A 10772-nucleotide genomic window follows, 5' to 3' on the forward strand; every position below is an offset into this window, starting at 1 on the left:
GCTGACAATCCACACTGCAAGGTGGATAGTCATAATAGGAGCCACGCCTGCCTAGGCTGCAGTCCATTGGTTCAGGGGACATATGACACCAGGTGGCTAAGTGTCCAGGATTGTGTAATTGCCAACAGACCACGTCCTCAACAAGTCTTAGGGGACCCCTCAGTGGGATTGGGATGCCCCCCATTTATGGGTCTAGACACCCTCCGTGGAGAACCCGCACCCCTTTGGGTATCCCAGTACGGGAGAAGTGGCGAAGTCTGGTTTACCGAGGGATTGCTCAACAACCTGGTATCTCTCCACCAGACTAACCAGGTCATCCGCATTCCGAGGGTCGCCCTCGGCAACCCAAGTCTGTATTGGCCTGCGAAGGGAGTGGATGAACCTGTCCATAACCACACGCTCGACCATCTCGGCAGGAGTGGAAGTCTCTGGCTGCAACCACTTTTGCACTAGGTGCAACAAATCAAACATCTGAGAGCGAGGGGGGTTGTCGCCAGCATATAGGCAAATCCCTTAAAGACAGGTTAGTCCACAGCCATTACCATAACCCAAGAAATCCATCCTGGTTAGGTACACAACCCGCAGGCTGCTATAGGTGTGGAAAATGTAAAGCATGCGGCACATCAGACATTTTATTAACTGCCAAACTAAGGGGGTTGTATACAAAGCAACATGTGAATGTGGTCTGGAATATGAAGGGGAACATGTCTGAGATATTGTCAACAAAAGAGACACCTCCATAGTCAATCATGTAAACAGATACCACCAGGGCAATTCTAAAAAAATGTTGTTTATGGGAATTGATAGAATTAATCCTCCAGAAAGAGGGGGCAATTGGGACCAGATTATCCTTCAAAAGGAAGGTAAATGGATATTCTGGTTACAAACTGCATCCCCTAATGGTCTTAATGACCAACTTTCTTTTTCTTCTTTCCTATAGTGTAGGACGTAGTAGGGCTAATAGAAAGGGACAGTCGTCATTGAGTGGAGGCGCCACTGCGCAGGTTATAGGGTGCCAACCTCCACATTAGGCAGTGTTGAGGTAGTATAGGGCACCTTAGGGAGATCATAGGCTTTAGCCCTCTCTAGTTTTTTCCACCTATTTTTTTCTGTATGTTCAGTCTCCTGGGATTTGTTGGTCTGTTCACGCATGTGGGGCTAATAAATATTGTTCCCCATCGATCATTCTATGTCCTTATTCTAGATTGTTTCAGCCTCATCATCCCTATGTGATAATATAACATAGTGCATAAATGAGAGCTGCATGCTTTTTCTTTGTAGGTCACTATCTCTTATGGCCAGAAGTATCTTTTATGATGTACCCAGGGGTGTGAAACCTGCACATAATAAAGTGGAATCTTTATTTTCCCCCCATCTACAGCAGAATGAATGCTGGGAATGGAAGCGCAATCTGAATCGCCCTGAGGAGGGGGCATGGTGCATGACTCAACTCCGCCATCATTTGATGACAAGCGGTAAGCGTGCATCAGTATACACGCATGTGCGGAATAGGCGCTTGCACTCTATGGTAAGCTCGGGGACACAGGCGCTGTACTTCATGTCGGTGCTTGCGTTCCACTGAGCGTATATCTGGTTTGTATTTGCGGTCTGGAAACCGGATCTTTCGCAATATCAGAACTGGAAGCAGATTTGCATTTGAATGCAGGGCGCATTTATAAGGCCGGTCAACGCTAGGCGGTACACGCGCAATGACAGCGTCTTCCTGATGGCATGATCACACTGGCCCCAATGTTATCCCCTGATGAGGACAATGAAATGCGTTGGGAACAAGGGGGGAAGTATTCACCGCCATGTTTGGAGCAGAGGGCGCTTTTTAGAACAACATCCATGCGGGTGAGATCTTTCTAATTTGCCAAATATGCTGACTATTCATGTCATTATAATCCCCTCCAGGTCTGTAAGGAGAGTCGTGGGAGCAATAAAGATGCACTAGTGAGGTTTTCTGCATGAATAGATTGCACCTCTCGGGGATTAAACATTGCAAACATTTGTGACCCTACAATTTGCTATGTATTTAGTCCTGATGGACATCCAACTACAGAAGAGGGTCTTATTTGTGGAAAACAGATGGACCTGACATTATTGGTAAGGGATCTATTCTGTATAAATAGTCAATGGATGTTGTGACTAGTTGCATTATGTGGAGTAGACACTAAAAGGGCAATATTAGGTTGTTTATGACTGCCTATTAAAATCTGATCGTATAAAGGAAAGCTTTTGGAACATATTGCATGTTATACAAGAGTATATTTAAGGATCAGCCTTTTTGCATATAAGGGGTTAACACAATAAGCACCCAATTAATTATGTGAACTCCACATTTTTTTAGTGTTGTATGTCTTATGCACCTTGCACTTTTGTGTGATTATTCTTCTGATAGCTTTTCACCTTTTAAATATTTACATTAAAAGTTACTTTTTAATCCAAAACGCTGATACAAACTATTGGTTGGATTATAGCACTGGCTACACTATGGTGTAGATTGTGTATGTAGATTGTGAGCCCCATCGGGGACAGCGATGATAATGTGTGCAAACTGTAAAGCGCTGCGGACTATGTTATAAAAATGAAGATTATTATTATGGTGTGATCACCCTTTGCCTTCAGAACACCATCAGTTCTTACAGGTACACTTGTACAAGGTGAGGGATTTTATAGAATTATAGTCAGGTTTGTGGGTAAACTCTTCTGAGATTTGTGGTGCCAGATAGTAATTAACAACATTAGCTACTAGACTGAAAGGGGATTTATTACTGGGTATTTACAAGTACATACATAGGGGATACCTAACTAAGGGACAAGAGCGCGAAGAAAGGAAAAGGCAGGTAGGAGTGGGTATTGGAAAATAGAAAGTGCCTAACCAACTCTGTAATACCCTTATATCGGCCACACACTCTGGTATAGCCCATACATTGCCAGTCCTTTTAACAGTTCAATAGAACAGTACCGTTCAGTACTCCAGAAACAAACTTGGCTGCTGACGTCGACACTCTCCTAAAGATGGCACCCCTTGGTCCAAAATGGAATATAGGGGCAAGAGTAATTTACTAATATGGTTACAGTGTTTATCATTTTCCTGTAGATGGCGTGCTTGTAGTTCGGACATGTCCTTATGACAGACCTTTGGACAACTGTCCATTCCAAGCATAGCTTTGCTCCCTAGAAAAAAAACCTCATAAAACATTTAGCCCCTTCACATATTTATAACAAAGGCTTCGGGTAGACCACTTATCCCAAACACAGGTGTGTAAACCATTGAGATTGACATTCAGTATCACTGTAACAATGGAGAATACCAGCAGTTATGTACATGGTTTCCTGTTACTTTCAGATGTCAAGGCTTCCGTTTAGCATTTATAGTTCAGTTCAGAAATATTTGAACAGTGATACAAGTTTTGGCATTTTAGCGGTTTACCAAAACATATTTAAAATAGTTATATAATCATTATGGGCTAAAGCTGCAAACTCTCAGCTTTAATTTGAGGGTAGTCAAATCCTAATTGGAGTGAGGGTTAAGAAATTCCAGCTCTTCAATATGTAGCTGCCTTTTTCAAGGGACCAAAGGAAGTTGGACAATTATCTCAAAAGCTCTTAGAGCCTGCATGGGCTTTGCCCTCGTTAATACATCAATTAGATAGTTAAAAGGACTGGAGCTGCTTCCAGGTGTGGCATTTGCATTCTGTTACTGTAAACCAACAATATGCAGTCAAAGAAGCTATCAATGTTAATGAAACAGACCAACATTAGGCTGAAAAAAGAAGATATCCATCAGAGAGATAACATTTCTACTTAGAGTGGACAAATCAACAGTTTGGCACATTCTGCAAAAAAAAAAATTGCACTGATGAGCTTGAGAACTCAAAAAGGTCTGAAGGTCCATGTAAGATAATAGTGGTGGATGATGGCAGAATACTTTTCATGGTAGAAAAAAAAACCTCCGCAAGATCTACCTAAAGGTACCTTCACACATAACGATTTCATTAACGATATCGTTGCAACGTCACGCTTTTTGTGACGTAGCAACGATCCCACTAACGATCTCGTTATGTGTGACAGCGACCAACGATCAGGCCCCTGCTGGGAGATCGTTGGTCGTTGGGGAATGATCAGGACCTTTTTTTGGTCGCTGATCACCCGCTGTCATCGTTGGATCGGCGTATGTGACGCCGATCTAGCGATGTGTTCACTTGTAACCAGGGTAAAAAAGTCATCTCTTTGCTGGAAAAGTATTAATTGGAAGTACAACAGAGATCCAGCACCTCTAAAAAAAAACAAAAAAAAAACCACAAAACTTGTAAGCTTTATTTTCAAAATTATTTTAAAAAAGGCAATGTAGGAGGACATGCCAAAGAGAGATAAAGCAAGAAGTGTACCCTTAGTCCATAATAGTTGACGCGTTTCGAGGCAAGTGCCTTTTCCTCTTCCTCATAACGCGTCAACTATTGTGCACTAAGGGGACTTATTTCACTGTACAGTACAAAAGTTTGGACACACCTTCTCATTTAAAGATTTTTCTGTATTTTCATGACTATGAAAATTGTAAATTCACACTGAAGGCATCAAAACTATGAATTAACACATGTGGAATTATATACTTAACAAAAAAGTGTGAAAGAACTGAAAATATGTCTTATATTCTAGGTTCTTCAAAGTAGCCACCTTCTGCTTTGATGACTGCTTTGCACACTCTTGGCATTCTCTTGATGTGCTTCAAGAGGTAGTCACCAGGAATGGTCTTCCAACAATCTTGAAGGCGTTCCCAGAGATGCTTAGCACTTTTTGGCCCTTTTGCCTTCACTCTGCGGTCCAGCTCACCCCAAACCATCTCGATTGGGTTCAGGTCTGGTGGCTGTGGAGTCCAGGTCATCTGGCGTAGCACCTCATCACTCTCCTTCTTGGTCAAATAGCCCTTACACAGCGTGGAGGTGTGTTTGGGGTCATTGTCCTGTTGAAAAATAAATGATGGTCCAACTAAACGCAAAGCGGATGGAATAGCATGCCGCTGCAAGATGCTGTGGTAGCCATGCTGGTTCAGTATGCCTTCAATTTTGAATAAATCCCCAACTGTGTCACCAGCAAAGCACCCCTACACCATCATACCACCTCCTCCATGCTTCACGGTGGGAACCAGGCATTTAGAGTCCATCCATTCACTTTTTCTGCGTCGCACAAAGACACGGTGGTTGGAACCAAACATCTCAAATTTGGACACATCAGACCAAAGCACAGATTTCCACTGGTCTAATGTCCATTCCTTGTGTTCTTTAGCCCAAACAAGTCTCTTCTGCTTGTTGCCTGTCCTTAGCAGTGGTTTCCTAGCAGCTATTTTACCATGAAGGCCTGCTGCACAAAGTCTCCTCTTAACAGTTGTTGTAGAGATGTGTCTGCTGCTAGAACTCTGTGTAGCATTTACCTGGTCTCTAATCTGAGCTGCTGTTAACCTGCTCGGATAAACTTATCCTCAGAAGCAGAGGTGACTCTTGGTCTTCCTTTCCTGGGGAGGTCCTCATGTGAGCCAGTTTCTTTGTAGCGCTTGATGGTTTTTGCAACTGCACTTGAGGACACTTTCAAAGTTTGCCCAATTTTTTGGACTGACTGACCTTCATTTCTTAAAGTAATGATGGCCACTCATTTTTCTTTACTTAGCTGCTTTTATCTTGCCATAATACAAATTCCAACAGTCTATTCAGTAGGACTATCAGCTGTGTATCCACCAGAATTCTGCACAACTCAACTGATGGTCCCAACACCATTTATAAGGCAAAAAATCCCACTTAATAAACCTGACAGGGCACACCTGTGAAGTGAAAACCATTTCCAGTGACTACTTCTTGAAGCTCATCAAGAGAATGCCAAGAGTGTGCAAAGCAGTCATCAAAGCAAAAGGTGGCTACTTTGAAGAACCTAGAATATAAGACATATTTTCAGTTGTTTCACAATTTTTTTTTTAAGTATATAATTACACATGTGTTAATTCATAGTTTTGATGCCTTCCGTGTGAATTTACAATTTTCATAGTCATGAAAATACAGAAAAATCTTTAAATGAGGTGTGTCCAAACTTTTGGTCTGTACTGTATATCTCTTTTGCATGTCATCCTACATTGCCTTTTTTAATAATTTTGAACATTTCTACAAGCTTATTTTAGAGGTGCTGATCTCTGTTGGACTTTTTTTTTTTTTTATTGTTGATGGATTTAGATCCTGTACACTCATCAAGGCCGATGAGCTACATGTTTTATACATTTTAAAAATATTCTTTGGAGAGGTGAAATGAAGATCAATCTGTACCAAAATGATAGGAAGAAGAAAGTATTGAGAAGGCTTGGAATCGCTCATGGTCCAAAGCACACCACGTCCTCTGTAAAACATGGTGGAGGCAGTGTGATTAATGGGCATGCATGGCTTCCAATGGTACTGGGTCACAAGTGTGTATTGATGATGTGACTGAAGCAGCCGGATGATTTCTGAAGTGTACTGGGCAATAATTTCTGCTTAGATTCATCCAAATTCAGCAAGGTTGATTGGACAGCGCTTAACAGTACAGATAGGCAATGACCCAAAACATACTGCAAAAGCAATCAAGGAGTTTTTAAGGCAAAGAAATGGAATAATCTTCAATTACCAGATCTCAACCTCATCGATCACGCATTTCACATGCTTAAGACTAAACTTAAGGCAGAAAGACCCATAAACAAGCAACAACTGAAGTCTGCTACAGTAATGGCTAGCAAAGCATCACAGAGGAGGAACCCGAGCGTTTGATGTCCATCACTTAAATAATAAATAAAATAAATCTTTATTATTATTAATTTATTTATTTATCACTTCTAGACATCAGGCAGTCTTTGCAAATGATTCTCTACAAAGTATTAAAAATGAACTTCTCATTTCATAGTAAAGTTAATTTGTTCAATTACTTTTGAGCCCCTGGAATGAGGAGGCTTTGTAGAAAAATGGTTGCAACTCCTAAACATTTCACTGGATATTTTTGTTCAACCCCCTTTAATGAAGCCTGAAAGTCTACACTTCAATTGCATCTCAGTTTCATTTGAAATCTAAAATAGTAGCATGCAGAGCCCAGATCATGGAGATTCGGACACTGTCCAAATATTTCTGGACCTAACTGTATGACCCTCACAAGCATGCTGTACATCACTTTATTGTTCTTATCCCTTTCATAACATATGGAGTAATCTAGTGATAAATGATCAAATTTTACCCCTTAATTGTTTATTACATATATTTTCCATGTTGGCTTCCAACGCATGATAATAATAATCATCAATTTATGTAGTTTAAAACAGGGTAATTAAAACAACTCTGGAGAGGGCTTAAAGCTGGGTGAGGAACTGCCAACCTCTGCTGCACAGTTTAGGTTATGGAAGATAGTTTCATGTCACAAGTAACACAGCATGACAAGACTGAGCACACCAACAAGACACATGGTACTTCTACTGCAAGTAGCAAGGTGTCTCCCAGGCACAGAATTAAAAGCAATTATTACCTTTTCAGAATTAAAAACAGACTTTGATTTTAAGATATACTGTTCAAGCTAACTTAAAGAAGCACCAAGAAATGAGGACCAAGTACACAGTGATCGGCAAAAGATGACTTAGTGGAAAAATACATCATGCTTATTTCCTTTTGAAATCGGAAGATGTCCAGCAGTGCTATTAGCCCAAAACGGACAGCAGTCAGTTGGACTCCGTTACACCCTCTACATTTCGTAGACTAATTGGAAAACAAGGCCAAAGTGACTCAACGAGGAATGAAATTATAGGAACAGGGTTGCAGAAAAATCACAAGTGCTCTGGACTGGTGATGCAAAATGTGAACTATCTGGCTGTAGCAGAAGGCATAGCTGGAGAGACCTTCACTAAAGCGTGTCTGCGAGCAACAGTGACATGAAGGAAGAGCAATCCAGCAAAGTGGTCTTCAGTAAAATGTAAACTTTTATTACTACAAAAGCATAAAATGTATCATCCAATGTCACAACCACACCAGGGAGTTATGGGCAAATGCGTTTCGGACAGACCCTTATTCATTGCTCATCGCATATACATATACTATGGCATTTTTTGTCACATCAGGAACATGATATTGATTCGCCAATCGTATACATACTATAAGCCAACTAGAAAGTTATATGGAAAAAACTTAAAGGGGTTGTCCACTACTTTCAATTAATCCCCCAATGTATCCCCCCCGGGGCCCCTAATGAATTTTGTAAATACCTTCTGTTGCCGATACTGCCTGTGAGCGGCGCTATGCCGCTGAGTCCGGGTCACGTGACCCCCAGGCTGCAGCCACCGCTAATATTCACCAGCGTCACGTCAATTTCCTGACTCTGGAAACTGACGTGACATCAGCAGCAGGCGTGACCCAGCCTCCAAAGACAGCAGTCACTCAACAAGAGTGACTGGGCTATGGGCAGTGCTGGGGTCTGCGGGCTGTGCGGTGGGTCTGCGGGCTGTGCAGTGGGGTCTGCGGGCTGTGTGTGTATATGCGTATGCAGGCATCGTCCGATGGGACTATAAGTCCCATCAGGCTATGCCTGCTACACGGTCAGTGAATAAGGCAGCACACTGCAGCGCTAAAACATGTAAACTTGAAATATGAAATTTAAACTGCATTACTGCACTAGAAATATGAAAAGAGAGCTTTTAGCGCATAAAAATGGCCAATTTTATGTGTACCTGGTAGCCCCTTTACGGCATCTCTCTTATACCTGGTCCTAAACTTGCCATACCTCGCTGAGAACAAACGTCTCCATCTGAATGGGTACATGTGAAAACCTCTTCCTAGACTAAAATTCTCTCTCTCTGTGGAGGGGTACTGGACCTGCTGTAATTAAAACACCTGTGGGCTAGGAGGCGGAGTGCACGATCAGAAGGCTAAAGAATACATTTCAAAAATTACAGCAGGTCCAGTACCCCTCCACAGAGAGAGAGAAGCTAAAAGCTCTCATTTTTCATATTTCTAGTGCAGTAATGCAGTTCAAATTTCATATTTCAAGTTTACATGTTTTAGCGCTGCAGTGTGCTGCCTTATTTACTTAACTATATACGAGTTGGCGACTCTAGGTTCAGCACCTGTTCACACTTAGTCTATGTTTGGATGTGCCGGTCAGGTTTTTGAAATGTACACTGTCAGTGAATGACACATTAGCCAATGATGGGACAGTAGTAGTCCCATCACCTGGCTAATGTGTTGAATGTAAAAAAAAAAAAATTATGATTTTATAGTTTTCTGTGATGATCCCCGCATCTATAAGGTTTTTTAACCCTTCTATTTCTTAGACCCTGCAGTGAAAGGTATCTCCTCCATTTTTTTCTGCTGAAGTGTTTAGAGGCCACTGAACATTTGGTGGTTATTTTATTAGATGAGTCTGACAAATGATGTCTGATGCAAAGTTTTAAAGGGACTCTGTCACCTGAATTTGGAGGGAACAATTTTCAGCCATAGAGGCGAGTTTTCAGGTGTTTGATTCACCCTTTCCTTACCCGCTAACTGCAATATTGGATTGAAGTTCATTCTCTGTCCTCCGTAGTACATGCCTGCACAGATTGCCTTGTGCAGGCATGCACTACGGAGCACAGAGAATGAACTTCAATCCAATATTGCAGCCAGCGGGTAAAGAAAGGGTGAATCAAACACCCGAAAATCTCGCCTCTATGGCTGAAAATTGTTCCCTCCAAATTCAGGTGACAGAGTCCCTTTAATTGTTAGAATTTCTAGAATCTGTTGTTGAAGTAGTCTGCTAGTCTCCTCTTCAAGGAGACTATACTTCCTATCATGTATGTTCTCAATAGTCAGCCACAACATGTTCTGGGTGTGTGGTAAAGTATGACACTGGGTGATGGAGGGGGCTACATGAATTACATTGAGAGTTACATTTGTTGTAAATGGTATAAATTACTGCATCTTGCTGCATTACATCAGATAAAAGTGACTTGCTCACAGAATATGTGTGAGGTGTCCTTTGTCTCCAAGCGCGCTTGTAAAATGACAGGCGTAACCTCCTGATTTGGCCTCACTGGTGATCTGGCATGTCTGACATTGGGTCAGAACGCAAACAGCTACAACAAGATCTGCACTAGCGGAAACGCTGCAGCCCGTGTCTCAGGGTCTGTCAATCAATGACGGCACATGGCTAGCGCACGCCCATTGTGGGCGTGCGCTAGCGATGCGTCCGACATTGGAGTCAATGGCGGCGCTAGCGGACTACGTTACACCGCGTTATGCCGCGGTGTAACGTAGTCCGTCTAACGGACTTGGGGAATGCAGTGTGAACCCAGCCTAAAATACGCAGCAACACCCTGCCTACGGATGACATAGGGATCACTGTTTTGGGATCATTTCTGCATATTAAGCCTGTAAAAAACGGACCGTATTTTCATACGCCAAGTGTGATGCCGGCCTAAGTCTGAAGATGAAATGTGATTCACAAACCAGCCCCTCCTGACCTGAAATTGACACCCTCATCTGTGCCACAGAGGCTGGATCATAAATCACGGCCTGTAGTCGGACTGTGACACATTGATGTGACACCGACCCTATGTGGATCGTGGGGGCCTTCCACCATGACGTTGTTCCTGGAGGTCTCTGCTATGACTGAGGTGATGATCGCTATGGGAGCTGCAGCTGGATACGTCCTTCTGGGGTCCGGGTGCCCGGTAAGCACTGGCACACCATCCACCCCAGGAGCCTGATGGCAGCAGTGGCGGATTTGACAGCAGATGATGGTAG

The sequence above is a fragment of the Ranitomeya imitator genome, chromosome 2, assembly GCF_032444005.1.
Source record: "Ranitomeya imitator isolate aRanImi1 chromosome 2, aRanImi1.pri, whole genome shotgun sequence".
Classification (NCBI taxonomy): Eukaryota; Metazoa; Chordata; class Amphibia; order Anura; family Dendrobatidae; genus Ranitomeya; species Ranitomeya imitator.